This window comes from Salmo salar, chromosome ssa19, assembly GCF_905237065.1.
Source record: "Salmo salar chromosome ssa19, Ssal_v3.1, whole genome shotgun sequence".
Classification (NCBI taxonomy): Eukaryota; Metazoa; Chordata; class Actinopteri; order Salmoniformes; family Salmonidae; genus Salmo; species Salmo salar.
The window spans coordinates 19,638,287-19,654,249 of record NC_059460.1 but is presented as its reverse complement, the minus strand read 5'-3'; the positions used below and the strand labels follow the sequence as shown (position 1 = coordinate 19,654,249).

The 15,963-nt window shown below is 42.8% G+C and overlaps 1 protein-coding gene across 2 annotated transcripts in view; it reads right to left on the bottom strand.

Moving 5' to 3' along the window:
* LOC106578558 (zinc finger protein 438) overlaps positions 1–15,963 on the bottom strand; it is an 89,607-nt gene that overhangs the window by 25,578 nt on the left and 48,066 nt on the right. For both annotated transcript variants that reach the window (XM_045702148.1, XM_014157536.2), the window contains exon 2: positions 858–976. The gene's annotated coding sequence lies outside the window, so the exon portion shown is untranslated. The remainder of the gene's footprint in view (positions 1–857; positions 977–15,963) is intronic.

Here is a 15,963-nt window from a genome sequence, read left to right as displayed (position 1 = left end):
ACCATGAGACACTTGCGTTCAGTCTCTGCATGGTCAATGCAGCACATGCAACAATGTTGATGACTACATTGCAGTTTCAACTTTGCTTCCTAATATAAATCCACCAGCGTTCTACAATTACACTATTAGTTTGTGTTTCTTACATCTGCAAACAGCTAGTCCTGTTGGGCCGCTACCTGGGGCGCATCCATGGGGCGGCAGCTAGTCCTGTTGGGCCGCTACCTGGGTAGGCAGGTAGCCTAGTGGTTAGAGCGTTGGGCCAGTAACCAAAAAGTTGCTAGATCGAATTCCCGAGGTAAAAATCTGTCGTTCTACCCCTGAACAAGGCAGTTAACCCACTGTTCCTAGGCCGTCATTGTAAATAAGAATTTGTTAACTGACTTTCCTAGTTAAATACATTTTAAAAATGCTAATTGCTAGTTAGCTGGCTAGCTAATAAATGTACTGAGTCACATTAAATGTAGCTAGTTATACAGCCTGGTACCAGTGATGGTGTAGGCCTAAATCAGCATGTTGTTTGTGCAACAGTATCTTTTAAATCAAAGAGGATTCGGCGAAGTAGCTAAGAGAAAACCTTTAATGTAGCCAAAGATTATAGGGTCCCCTAGAAGTTTTTTTAACTGAACAGTATAAAACAAATCAGAATGGAGAGAGACCCATTGAAATCACTTAGAATGTGTTTCCACCCTGGGGTCACACACTACTCATAAAGCAAATTTAGAACTTTTATTATTCAACGACATAAAAGACAGTCCAAAATGTGAAAAAATATTGTGATATTATATTTTTGTCATATCGCCCAGCCCCATCTCAAACACACAGCATAAATGAAAAATGTAATAAAATAAATGTATTACCAATGGCATTGTTCCGTCCTCCTTCTGTTGTGGCCCCTTCTTTCTATGTGGTGGTCCCTCCTCTCTTCCAGGGTCGGTGCCAGAGGTCTGCTCCTCTCCCTGAACCTCTCCACGGGCCCCTGGAACACAAACCGTACATATAGGCTGAATTAACTAAATATACTACTGTAAAATCACATTATTTCTGATAGTATTTTTAAGGCATCCATTAGACACACAGATTGTGGTGACGTGCGGCCGAGCGCCTGCTGCTCTGCCCCAACATTAGACAAAGGAACGTTTCGTTTAACACACCAGGCTACCAGCCAGGTGGGTGGTTGGGGACCCCTGGCCACTCTGTCAGGCTCTATATTAAATACATCAAGAGCATTCTGTGTAAATTATTCAGTTAACACACCTTATCCTCTTCCAACAACCTTGTTAGAGAACCTCAAGAGTGAAAAGCAAAAGAAAGGGAGGGGGAAAAAGACAAGGGAAGGAAAAGAAGAAAAACAACTCATTCACCTGCAACTCAGCAAAACTCCGGGTACATCTCTAAGCACTCAGCCAGAGAAGAGAGATAATTCACCCTGACACCTCCATTGTTTCAGAGTAACGGTAACACGCGCACATATACACGTGCACAAACACACAACAGTGTTTTCAGTACATATTTATAGAAAAATGGCTCTAGATCAGGGATGGGCAAGTTTGATGTGGGCCACAAAAAATTTTTACTCATGAGGGGCCGCAGTGACTCGTGGGTCTGTGTACCCACATCCATACACTGTTTTCATTGGTCCGCGGGCCTACAAAAGGGAATGATGCCTCTGTTCTTCTGTAGTTTTAAACACAAAGAAATGCTTAAGTCAACCCATATGCAACTGTGACGACTCTCCCACTCTGTCTGCCGTATTCTCTCTATTTGCTCTTGTTTCCTTATTAGGATGCCGGTGGGCGGAGTTGGGAGGGTCGTCAGCTACATGGGAAACACCTGGGACCGGGTGTGTGTCCCAGGATAAATGCACCTCTTCCACATTCATTGGGGAGACTCTCTCCATGCAGACACAGACAGATTTTGGTTGTGGCTATTTGGTTTGTGTGCGTTGGCACCTTTCAACACCCCTCATTATCACATGTATACACGCGACCACTCACACTACTGACTAAACACACACCATTGTTAATTGTATTTACTTTACTTCAGTTAATAAATATATTTTGTTATTCTTTATCTCCACGTTGTCTCCCTTTATGTTACGGGCTTCGAGCCGGTTCGTGACACAACATATGCACAGTATATAGGAAAGGAACACTAAAATCTACACATACAGGGACGGTTTCCCAGATACAGATTGAGCCTTATCCTGGATTCAAAAGGAAGATCTATGGAGAATATCAATTAAAAGTGCTTCTTAGTCCAAGACTACGGTTTAGGATTGGGCGGTATACAGATTTCCATACCATGCCTCTGCCATCCAGGGTTATACGGTATTACCGGTAGTGCACACAAGGGTGCTATTTTTTGCGGGGAAACAGAAGAAATCCCCAAAAACATCCCTTACCAAAATTCTAACAAGTACTAAGGAACTCTCATAGTGGATGCTAGGTAAATGCTAACGAGCGCATGCAAACATTTACTCCTAGGACAGACAACCCAGCTCATAAAGTATCTCAACGCAGTTTACAGCACGCACAAATATATTAGGCAGCTGGGATCTTAATCCAAGAGGGGATTGTCTCTGCTGCTATTACCAAGAAGCTTGATCTCGCAAGCTAACATCAGCCACTTTAGTTAACAAAACCCAGCTGGAAATAACTTATTTAGATAGTTAACATATATAGCTGGCAAACTGTAGTAAATTTCATAATTTCACTGCACTTAAATTGCGCTGCAGGGGTGACTCACCTCACAAAGCTCCCATTTTGCTCCCATTTTTCTTTGTAAGCAAACACATGTTGCTGGTTCAAACCTCTGTTTTGGGAAAATAGTACTGGTAAACTCATAATGAACAAAATGATGAACACAATCTGCTGTATCTATTACCTAGTGCACAAGTTGACTGCAGGTATTTTTTTTTTTTAAATAACACATTCAGGGCTTTCCGAGTGGCGCAGTGGTCATTATAGTGCTAGCTGTGCCACTAGAGATCCTGGTACGAGTCCAGGCTCTGTCGCAGCCGGCCGCGACCGGGAGACCCATGGGGCGACGCACATAGGTCTCCAGGGTAGGGGAGGGTTTGGCCAGCAGGGATGTCCTTGTCCCATCGCGCTCTAGCGACCCCTTTGGCGGGCCGGGCGCATGCACGCTGACACAGTCGCCAGGTGTACATTGTTTCCTCCGACACATTGGTGTGGCTGGCTTCTAGGTTAAGCGGGCACTGTGTCAAGAAGCAGTGCGGCTTGGTTGGGTTGTGGTTTGGAGGACGCACGGCTCTCGAATCCGTACGGGAGTTGCAGCAACGAGGCAAGACTACCTACCAATCTGCTACCACGAAATTGGTAAGAAAAAGGGGTAAAAAAAAAAAAAAGCCTAACATTCAAAGCCCAAAAAACATCATCAGAATGCTAATAAAATGCTAACAAGCCAATTACTAGAATCCTCAGAGAATGCTAAACTAAACTACACAAGTAACTCAAATGTTACTCAGTTTGCTGCACACACAAAACTAATATTAGCCAGAAAGGCCCTTGATCCAGCAGGGGATTCTCTGCTGTTACCAAGTGAATGCTTGATATTGGAAGAAGCTAGCTAACCACTTACCTAACTGAATTCCACAAAAAAAAAATCCCTTTTTCAGGACCCTGTCTTTCAAAGATAACTCATAAAAATCCAAATAACTTCATAGATATTCATTGTAAAGGGTTTAAACATTGTTTCCCATGCTTGTTCAATGAACCATAAACAATTTACATTTACATTTTAGTCATTTAGCAGATGCTCTTATCCAGAGCGACTTACGTTTTTTTTTTGTACTGGCCCCCCGTGGGAATCGAACCCACAACCCTGGCGTTGCACACACCATGCTCTACCAACTGAGCCACAGGGAAGGCATAATTAATGAACAAGCACCTGTGGAACGGTTGTTAAGACAATAACAGCTTACAGACAGTAGGCAATTAAGGTCACATTTATGAAAACTTAGGACACTAAAAAGAGGCCTTTCTACTGACTCTGAAAAACACCAACAGAAAGGACCCTGCTCATCTGCGTGAACGTGCCTTAGGCATGCTGCAAGGAGGCATGAGGACTGCAGAAGTGGCCAGGGCAATAAATTGCAATGTCCATACTGTGAGATGCCTAAGACAGCGCTACAGGGAGACAGGACAGACAGCTGATCGTCCTCGCAGTGGCAGACCACTTGTAACACCACCTGCACAGGATCAGTACATCCGAATATCACACCTGCGGGACAGGTACAGGATGGCAACAACAACTGCCCGGGTTACACCAGGAATGCACAATCTCTCCATCAGTGCTCAGACTGTCCGCAATAGGCTGAGAGAGGCTGGACTGAGGGCATGTAGGCCTGCTGTAAGGCAGGTCCTCACCAGACATCACCGGCAACAGCGTCGCCTATGGGTACAAACCCACCGTCGCTTGACCAGACAGGACTGGCAAAAAGTGCTCTTCACTGATGAGTTGCGGTTTTGTCTCACAAGGGGTGATGGTCGGATTCGCGTTTATCGTCGAATGAATGAGCGTTACACTGAGGCCTGTACTCTGGAGCGGGATCGATTTGGAGGTGGAGGGTCCGTCATGGTCTGGGGCGGTGTGTCACAGCATTATTGGACTGAGCTTGTTGTCATGGCAGGCAATCTCAATGCTGTGCGTTACAGGGAAAACATACTTCTCCCTCATTTGGTACCCTTCCTGCAGGCTCATCCTGACATGACCCTCCAGCATGACAATGCCACCAGCCATACTGCTCGTTCTGTGCGTGATTTCCTGCAAGACAGGAATGTCAGTGTTCTGCCATGGCCAGCGAAGAGCCTGGATCTCAATCCCATTGAGCACGTCTGGGACCTGTTGGATCGGAGGGTGAAGGCTAGGGCCATTCCCCCCAGAAATGTCCGGGAACTAGCAGGTGCCTTGGTGGAAGAGTGGGGTAACATCTCACAGCAAGAACTGGCAAATCTGGTGCAGTCCATGAGGAGGAGATATTTCTATTCAAGCATATTGGATGACTGTCATTCATATTCCATTCACCCAGTTCAATGTAAACGTGATAGGTTTAGGCTACTACATGTTCCTCAAATTTCCCCTAAACATCATGAGGTTGCTTCAACCTAGCCTATTAATGAAAGTTTACAACGTTGGTGCACACTGGTCGAGATAAAAATTTGAGGTGACAGACTGACACATTCAATACCGCCTTGCACACTCTTGCCTGCATCTAGCTTATCTAGGGTGTAATCATTAGTCCAACAGTTGCAAACAACTGTTTGTCTATTGTATGTTTATTCCCATTTCGTTTGCTTACGTTTTTCAACAGAATCGGTGGAATGAATACACCCCTGATCACGCGTAAACACAGTTCACTTTCAGAGCAGCCACGTTGTATTCCTTCTAGCATCTATTCACTCTCCTTCTCTCACTTTTTCCCTTCACTTGTGGACTTCAATGCACAACACATCAGCTGTATGTAACCAGGCAAAAAAAAAAATATTCCAAGCCAAACTATATCATAACCGCTACACAAAGCCTACATCGTTGTCCCCATATTAGCGAAAGTAACGTCAGTCAACATAGCTAATAGAACTAAAGCATTAGTAAACTCACTACAATCATGCAGTAACATTACAGTGTACAGTCAGTAAGCAGTTTAGCACTTACACCGGCGGGCCCCGCTGGCAATACATTTGTAAAAACAAAAGCTTACCTTGACTTGGAAGAGTTCCAGTGTTGTGTTGGATAGTCATAGCTAACATAGCATCCCTCTGTTTGAGCAGGGGCTAAACTAGCTAGCTGCATTTGGACGGAAGCCAGCTGTCCTCCGGCTACACCATAGTGCTACCCTACAGTGTGCTGTTGAGGCTACTGTAGACCTTCATTGCAAAACAGTGTGTTTTAATAAATAATAACAGAAAGTGGTTGAAAAACGCAGAGTAATATGCATGTTCTTTCGAGAGAGAGAGAGGGAGAGAGAGAGAAAGCGCTAGTCCCAGGGCTGTGAGGCTTTAAGTCAACTGACCGACACTCCTCATTATCAACTCACACAGTACGAATTGGAGCTAACAGGCTTTGGCCCCGGCAGACAGGCCCATGAGACTGTGTGTGTGTGTGTGTGTGTGTGTGTGTGAGAGTGAGAGACATTGTGCTGAGGAGCAGTGAAAGGGGTCAGTTCTTAAACCACAATCCTTTCCAAATATCCCCACAGGCTTTGTAGGATGACCAGAGCATTCTTCTGATAGCTACTACCCAAGTAGCTAATCTAATTCCCACACACTAAACTACTGCTGTGTGTATTTTGCTATTGGTTAGTGGCGCAAGGTTGCTACAGCATGTACAAAAGGAGGTAAAAGGTTATGCTACTGGTGGTTTATATATTCTATGACATTACATTTTATGTACCAAGATGTTCAAATAAACCTTCAGTTCAAACTTCCATTCTGTTTTTCCTCCCACCATCCCATGCAGCTATCAGGTTCATATTCCCTCCATAAGGCTGGGGCTGGCATTTACATTGGCCTCTCCCTCCCTCCGCCATCACCATCCAGGCCAGGGCTGTAACCAGTAACCACCTTGCAATGTAAATTATTACATTTGTGAATCAAGCTTTCCACCTCAAACAGGCTGTTTATACAGGCCCGGAGATAAAGAGCAAGTGTGTTTTCCTGGGGGTGTTGAATGTCATTAGCCTACGCTGAGGCTTTGTGTGTGTATGTTATTCATAATGACATTCTATCTACATACTACGTGGCTATGCCTCTCGTTCTGCGACTTAATAAACTCAACATCAACTCAGCTGCAGGTCAGGGGAATGGCGATGGATTCAAAATATGATGTTTCTTTAGATGGAGGTGACAGAGGAAACGGGTTGCCTTTTGTTTTATAGATGAAATTAATCTAAAAGCTCCTGAAATCATTTTCACTTCAGTTCCATTTTACTCACAAATGTATATTGGTTAACCGTTTGGTTCACCATCTGACTGCATCCCAAATGGAACCCTATACCCAGCCCCAGGTCAAAAGAAGTGTACAATATAGGGAATGGGGTGCCATTTGACACACAATCTCTGGCTATTAAAAAAGAACTTGGTCCGACCTTAGTCCCCTGATGTTAGTTTTATGCTATAGCACAGAACATTTCATCTTGTCATTGTTTTCACTATAAAACAAAATGGTCAATCAGCAGGTGGTCCAAGTTCCCTTCCCTCACCTTTCATGCTAAAGTCTTCAACTTGGAGACAAAAACAAAGAGCAAGGTGTATTTTTGTAAAATCACATACAGCTGCACCGTACCACTGAATCCCAAAATTAACCTCGACCACATGAAAACCTGCTGTCTCCATTCCGGGTAGGGCAGGAAAATTACACCCCTCCACTTCATGCCTTGGTATTAAACCTCAATTATAAACTGGGTGGTTTGAGCCCTGAATGCTGATTGGCTGACAGCCGTGGTATATCAGACCGTATACCATGGGTATGACAAAATATGCATTTTTACTGCTCTAATTACGTTGGTAACCAGTTTATAATAGCAATAAGGCATCTCTGGGGTTTGTGCTATATGGCGAATATACCACGGCGAATATACCACGGCTAAGGTCTGTATCCAGGCACTCCGCGTTGCGTCGTGGTTAAGAACAGCCCTTAGCCGTGGTATATTCAAATCAAACGTTTGTCACATGCGCTGAATACAACAGTGAAATGCTTACTTACAAGCCTATAATCAACAATAAGTAAAAAATAGATAATAAAACTAACAAATAATTAAACAGCAGCAGTAAAATAACAAGCGAGTACAGTTTGTACTGGTACTGTGTCAATGTGCGTTGGCACCGGGGGCAAACCACCCCGTTTATAATATTGGCCATATACCACACCCCCTCGTGCTTATTGCTTAATTAGAGGATGGCAGTGTTGTCACAGATGTCACCATTGGTTCTGTTGTTGCCAAGGCAGGGTGCTTCACGAAATAGACTCGCATCTAAAAACAACTCTAAAGTCAGTTTGTTAACTTTGTGTGTAGAGGGCTAGAGTAGGCCAAGCCTTGGCTGATGGATAGTTCAAAGAAAGTTGTTCATCCCATCCAACTGGAAAGTACTGGGCAGTCATGCTGCCTCACATGGTGGCACAATGTACAGTTCAAATGTAGTCAATCGTTCAATCACCACCATTTGGACTCGTACTACAGGGCCTAGCCTACATGTTTAGCCCTGTGTATATAAAAGAAAGAAGAAAACTCGGTATGATATACAGTGCCTTCGGAATGTACTCAGAGCCCGGGCCTTTTTCTACATTTTGTTACATTACAGCCTTATTCTAAAATTGATAAAATGAAACAAATTCCTCAGCAATTTTCACACAATACCCCACAATGACAAAGTGAAAACAGGTTTTTGGAAAGTTTTGTTAAATACCTTATTTACATAAGTATTCAGACCCTTTGCTATGAGACTCGAAATTGAGCTCAGGTGAATCGTATTTCCATTGATCATCCTTGAGATGTTTCTACAACTTTATTGGAGACCACCTGTGGTAAATTCAATTGATTGTACATGATTTGGAAAGGCACACACCTGTCTATACAAAAGGTCCCACAGTTGACAGTGCATGTCAGAGCTAAAAACCAAGCCATGAGGTCGAAGGAATTGTCAGTAGAGCGCCGAGACAGGATTGGGTCAAGGCACAGATCTGGGAAATGGTACAAAAATGTCTGCAGCATTGAAGCTCCCCAAAAACACAGTGGGCTGCATCATTCTTAAATGGAAGAAGTTTGTAACCACCAAGACTCTTCCTAAAATTATAGCAAGATGATGCCGACAGAGATGGTCGCCTCGCTTCACGTTCTTAGGAAACTATGCAGTAATATTTTTTTTTTTTTTACTTGTTAGATATTACTGCACCGTCGGAACTAGAAGCACAAGCATTTCGCTACCCTCACATTAACATCTGCTAACCATGTGTATGTGACCAATAAAGTTTGATTTGAAGTTGGCCGCCTGACCAAACTGAGCAATCAGGGCAGAAGGGCCTTGATCAGGGAGGTGACCAAGAACCTGATGCTCACTCTGACAGAGCTCTAGAGTTCTTCTGTGGAGATGGGAGAACCATCCAGAAGGACAACCCTCTGCAGCACTCCACCAATCAGGCATTGATGGTAGAGTGGCCAGATGGAAGCCACTCCTCAGTCAAAGGCACATGAAATCCTGCTTGGTGTTTGCCAAAAGGCACCTAAAGACTCAGACCACGAGATTCTCTGGTCTGATGAAACTAAGATTGAACTCATTGGCCTGAATGCCAAGCGTTACATTTGGAGGAAACCTGGTACCATCCCTACGGTGAAGAATGGTGGTGGCAGCATCATGCTGTGGGGATGCTTTTCAGCGGTAGGGACTGGGAGACTTGTCAGGATCGAGGTAAAGATGAACGGAGCAAAGTAGAGAGATCCTTAATGAAAACCTGCTCCAGAGTAGGGCTGGGCGGTATACCGTTTTTTGCGATATACCGGTATTGATGCACGGACCGGTTTGGGTTTTTACTTTACCTTCTATAAAGGTATTTGAATGTTTGGTTTGTTAAATGTGATACGCAGTGTGTAACGTCCATTTTTATAGTTTACTTCTCTATTTGAGTCATCTTTCTCCACTCTCTCTCCATGCCGCTTTCCACACAGACCTAGCCCCTGTCACTCAAGGAGCACATTTATTGTTCCTTGACCACGAGACACTTGCTTTGGTCAATGCAGCATATGCAACAATGTTAATGACAACAATGCAGTTGTCACTTTGCTTCTTAATATAAATCTGCTAGCGTTCTATAATTACACTATTAGCTTGTGTTTCTTTCAACTGCAAACAGATAGTTTGTCTTTTCTTAGCAAGTTGTTCCTAAATCTTGTTAGCCGCTAATGCTAATCACTAGCTAGCTAATACATGTACTGAGTAAGAGCAAGCGCAATTAGCTTATACAGCCTGATAATACCAGTGATGGTGTAGACCTAAATCAGCATGTTGTTTGTGCAACAGTATCTTCTAAATCAAAGAGGAATACGCAAAGCAAGAATACGTTAGCTACATGAAGTAGCTAAGAGTAAACATTCAATGTAACCAAAGATTATAGGGTCCCCTATGAAACACCTATAAACACTTTAGTTCCTACCCTGTCACAATAACTCCTCCCTGGCAATTTCATTCATTCAGTCAAACAACAGTGTATTAAAAGTGCCCACTATTATATTCTAACTATACAATAAGAATATACATTCTATTTCCATGATTCCAACAGTTAAGATTTATAGCAAAACACTTGGGTTAAGTCAAATTGCAACATGTGTTTAAAAATATGGCCCAGATTGCTTGCCCATATCGTGCAGCCCTACGTGGCAGTGTGGAAATGATCTCAAATGCAGAAATTGATGAAAAGTATGCCTTTTTTGGGGTTGAAGTTGGAGAATGGAGAAAGACCCATTGAAATCACTTAGAATGTATGTGTTGCCATCCTAGGGTCATGCACTACTCATAAAGCAAATTTAGAACTTTTATTTAAAAAAAACTAAAATAGTAAATTCTTTTTTTATTTCCCTGATATAATATTTAATATCACCCAGCCCTACTCCAGAGCGCTCTGGACATCAGAATGGAGTGAAAAATTCACCTTCCAACAGGACAATGACCCTAAGCACACAGTGAAGACAACACAGGAGTGGCTTCGGGACAAGTTTCCGAATGTCCTTGAGTGGTCCAGCCAAAGCCCGGACTTGAACCTGATCGAACATCTCTAGAGAGACCTAAAAATAGCTGCGCCGTGACACTCCCCATCCAACCTGACAGAGCTTGAGAAGATCTGCAGAGTATTTGGGGAGGAACTAGGCTGTAATTGCTACCAAAGGTGCTTCAAAGTACTGAGTAAAGGGTCTGAATACTTACGTACAGTTGAAGTCGAAAGTTTACATACACCTTAGCCAAATATAAACTCAGTTTCACAATTCCTGAAATTTACTCCAAGTAAAAATTCACTGTCTTATGTCAGTTAGGATCACCACTTTATTTTAATAATGTGAAATGTCAGAATAATAGCATAAAGAATGATTTTATTTCAGCTTTTATTTCTTTCATCACATTTCCAGTGGCTCAGATGTTTACATGCACTCAATTAGTATTTGGTAGCATTGCCTTGAAATTGTTTAACTTGGGTCAAAGGTTTCTGGTAGACTTCCACAAGCTTCCCACAATAAGTTGGGTGAATTTTGGCCCATTCCTCCTGACAGAGCTGGTGTAACTGAGTCAGGTTTGTAGGCCTCCTAGCTCACCCAAGCTTTTTCAGTTCTGCCCACAAATTTTCTATAGGATTGAGGTCAGGGCTTTGTGATGGCCACTCTAATACCTTGACTTTGTTGTCCTTAAGCCATTTTACCACAACTTTGGAAGTATGCTTGGGGTCATTGTCCATTTGGAAGATCCATTTGCGACCAAGCATTAACTTCCTGACTGATGTCGCTTCAATATATCCACATCATTTTCCTCCCTCATGATGCCATCTATTTTGTGAAGAGCACCAGTCCCTCCTGCAGCAAAGCACCCCCACAACATGATGCTGCCACCCCCGTGCTTCACAGTTGGGATGGTGTTCTTCAGCTTGCAAATATCCCCCTTTTTCCTCCAAACATAACGATGGTCATTATGGCCAAACAGTTCTGTTTTTGATTCATCAGACCAGAGGATATTTCTCCAAAAAGTATGATCTTTGTCCCCATGTGCAGTTGCAAACCGTAGTCTTGGCTTTTTTATGGCAGTTTTGGAGCAGTGGCTTCTTCCTTGCTGAGCGGCCTTTCAGGTTATGTTGATATACGACTCGTTTTACTGTGGATATAGATACTTTTGTACCCGTTTCCTCCAGCATCTTCACAAGGTCCTTTGCTGTTGTTCTGGGATTGATTTGTACTTTTTGCACCAAAGTACGTTCATCTCTAGGAGACAGAACACGTCTCCTTCCTGAGCGGTATGACGGCTGCGTGGTCCCATGGCGTTTATACTTGCGTACTATTGTTTGTACAGATGAACGTGGTACCTTCAGGCATTTGGAAATTGCTCCCAAGGAAGAAGCAGACTTGGAGGTCTACAATTTTTTTGGCTGATTTCTTTTGATTTTCCCATGATGTCAAGCAAAGAGGCACTGAGTTTGAAGGTAGACCTTGAAATACATCCACAGGTACACCTCCAATTTACTCAAATGATGTCAATTAGTCTATCAGAAGCTTTTAAAGCCATGACATAATTTTCTGGAATTTTCCAAGCTGTTTAAAGGCACAGTCAACTTAGTGTATGTAAACTTCTGACCCACTGGAATTGTGATACAGTGACTTATAAGTGAAATAATCTGTCTGTAAACAATTGTTGGAAAAATTACTCAGATGTCCTAACCGACTTGCCAAAACTATAGTTTGTTAACGGTAAATTTGTAGAGTGGTTGAAAAACAAGTTTCAATGACTCCAACCTTAGTGCATGTAATATTCCGACTTCAACTGTAAATGTGATATTTCAGATATTTTTTTAAATAAAATAGCAAAGATTTCAAAAAACTATTTTTGCCTTCTCATTATGGGATATTGTGTGTAAATTCATCAGGGGACAAAAACATATCATCGATTTTAGAATAAGGCTGTAACCTAACAAAAAAAAAGAAAAAAACTCAAGGGTCTGAAATTACTACTTTCCGAAGGTACTGTACACACACGTACCGGCACCTAAGTGTCGAGATAATATCGTACTGTGAGGTCCCTGGCAGATCCCAGACCTGTCCCTATGGTTCCCTACATTTGACCAGAGCTCATAGGGTCCTCCTCCTGCCATGGTTGAGCTAGGCACAATACCGTGAAACCACGCAGACTAGTCACTCACCATCCCAATTCCCTGTGAGATGGGGCAGGCGAAGCCTGCAGCATTCTCCCCCTACAAGCCTGTCTGTCCCTGGTCGCTCTACTTGTTCGTACATTAGGGTCACTGGTAATTCATGTCTTACAAAATAGACACAGTTCAACTGTTCAGCCAGGGACAACAGAGACTGCTCGCAAGTGCCAGCAGCGTTCCTTCCCTTCTCTTTGTTACCGACAGGAGAAAAGTAGATCCACTGTGCGTGAATACATTGGAGCTGCGAGACACTTCTAACCAGAGTAACATTACTGTGTGTCAAGAAGCAAGCTGCTCAGTGCCTACAGAAGTCAACCAGGGGGAGGCATTTCATTTTTACTTTGAGAAACTGCAGTAGATTCACTAAAGATCGTGCAAAAAATGTTGAAAAGATTGAAACAACATCTCACACAGGTGCAAACCCAGAGACACAGATACTCGGTAAAGTGGAACAGAAACCCTGTTGGATTATGAAGACAAGACTTTGAGCGCCAAGCTCCCAAAACTTAACGAGGGAGAGATCAAAAGCCTGTGTGTTCCTGGCGAGCGGAACCAATCAGCCAGGAGGGCCCGGCCAGGAGAGGAGAGGAGGATGAGAGGAGAGACAAGCGCTTCCCTTTTAAATTGATCCCACAGAGACCCTGGTGGTGGTTACCCTTGACTCAGGAGAGATAACAACTCTCCAAGCCCCACGGATCTGAGGAGACTCGGTGAAGAGAAACCGGAGAGGGAGGGATAGAGAGAGAGAGAGGGATAGAGAGAGAAGGAGGGATAGAGAGCGAGAGAGAGGGATAGAGAGAGAGGGAGGGATAGAGAGCGAGAGAGAGAAAAAAATTGCGAGAGAAGACAGAGTTGAGGCTAGGATAGAGAGCAGGGTGGGGACGGAGAACAGAACAAAGAGCTGATCACAGTCTCTGGGGCAGTCAGTCAATGTGTATCCAGACAGCATCTGATCCAAGCCCTCCCTTGACATGATGCCAACATACAGACATGGATTCTGGAGTATCAACTATCAAAACTAACCGATGTTACATGTCCTGATGATGTACTTTAGCAGCAGTGTCTATTTACTCTGTCCTGTTCTGGCAGATTAAGCCTTGGCTCATTAAGGTCTGAGATTAGACTCTAGACCACACCATTCTGTTTAATCCCCTTCGAGCATGGAGCTCGAGGGAACAATGGTATCACTTCAGCCCAGAGACCCAACATGCTGCCAGACTCAAAACACAGCCTGCCCAGTGACCAACACATCAGCTCAGACACACTTTGCTGTGTGTCTCCTATCCCTTTTCGCTAGTCTTATCCCTTTATTGCATTAATAAAGGTGATTCAGTACTCAGTTGATCTCTCTAGCTGCTCGCTATAAAGATCTTCTCGCTCTCCCTCCATTTCTCTCTCTCTCTGTAGACACATGAAGCCTACCTTTCAGAGAGGTGAAGGGTAAAAAGCTATGTGTTGTAACTACATCTTGGTGGGAGCCCTTTATACGTACAGTGCCTTCAGAAAGTATTCACACCCCTTGACTTTTTCCACAATTTGCTGTGTTTCAGCTTGAATTTAAAATTGAGTAAATGTAGATTTTTTGTCACTAGCCTACACACAATACCCCAAAATGTCAAAGCGGAATTATGTTTATAGAAATTTCTACAAATTAATGAAAAATGAAAAGCTGAAATGTGTTGAGTCAATAAGTATTCAACTCCTTTGTTATTGCATGCCTAAATAAGTTCAGGAGTTACCACAAAGATACAGTTACAGAGTTTAACATTGTAGTTACTCCACAATAGTAACCTAAATGACATACTAAAAAGAAAGAAGCCCGTACAGAATAAAACATATTCCAAAACATGTATACTGCTTGCAATAAGGCACAAAAGTAAAACTGAAAAGATTTGGCAAAGAAATGAAATACTTATGTCGTGAACACAAAGCGTTACGTTTGGGGATAATCGAACACAACACATCACTGAGTGCCACTTCATATTTTGAAGCATGGGAGTGGCTGCATCATGTTATGGATATGCATGTCAGTGGCAAGGACTAGGGAGTTTATGATAAAAAGAAACAGAATAGAGCTAAGCACAGGTAAAATCCTAAAGGAAAACCTGGTTCAATCTGCTTCTAACAGACACAGGGAGACAAATTCACCTTTTAGCAAGACAATAACCTAAAACACAAGGCCAAATCTACACTGAAGATGTGGTCTAGTTAGTTTTGACTTAAATCGTCTTGAAAATATATGGCAAGTCTTGAAAATGGCTGTCTAGCAATGATTAACAACCAACTTGACAGAGCTTGAATTAAAAAAAAAAAGAATAGTGTGAAGATATCGCTACAATGCAGGTGTGCAAACCTATTAGAAACTTACCCAGAAAGACTAACATGTATTGACTCAGGAGGTTGAGTACTTATGTAATCGAGATACAGTATATTAGTGTTTTATTTTTCATAATTTTTTCCAAATGTTAGGATTTAATGTAGATTGTTGACAAAAAAAATTACAATTTGTAGTCCCACTTTGTAAACCAGCAAAATTTTGAAAAAGTCAAGGGGTGTGAATACATCCTGAAGACACTGTAAAGGCTTTACATGCCCTCTCCACACTAAAACACATGTGCTCTCTCCACAGGCCTTAGAGGTGCCTCTGTGATGTAGTCTCCTTACAAGAGGAGAAGATGTGTCCCGGGGGGAGTTGAGAGGTGAGAAGCAGGAGTTGAGGTAAGGGGGAGCTAGCAAAAGTAATGTAAAGCGGATCTATAGCATTCCAACTAGAGGTCGACCGATTAATTAGGACCGATTTCAAGTTTTCATAATAAATCGGTAATCGGCCTTTTTTGGACACCGATTATGGCCGATTACATTGCAATCCATGAGGAAACTGCGTGGCAGGCTGACCACCTGTTACGCGAGTGCAGCATCAAAAGAACCTTGTGGCTGCAAGGTAAGTTGCTAGCAAGCATTAAACTTATTTTATAAAAAAAACAATCAATCTTCACATAATCACTAGTTAACTACACATGGTTGATGAGATTACTAGGTTAACTAGCTTGT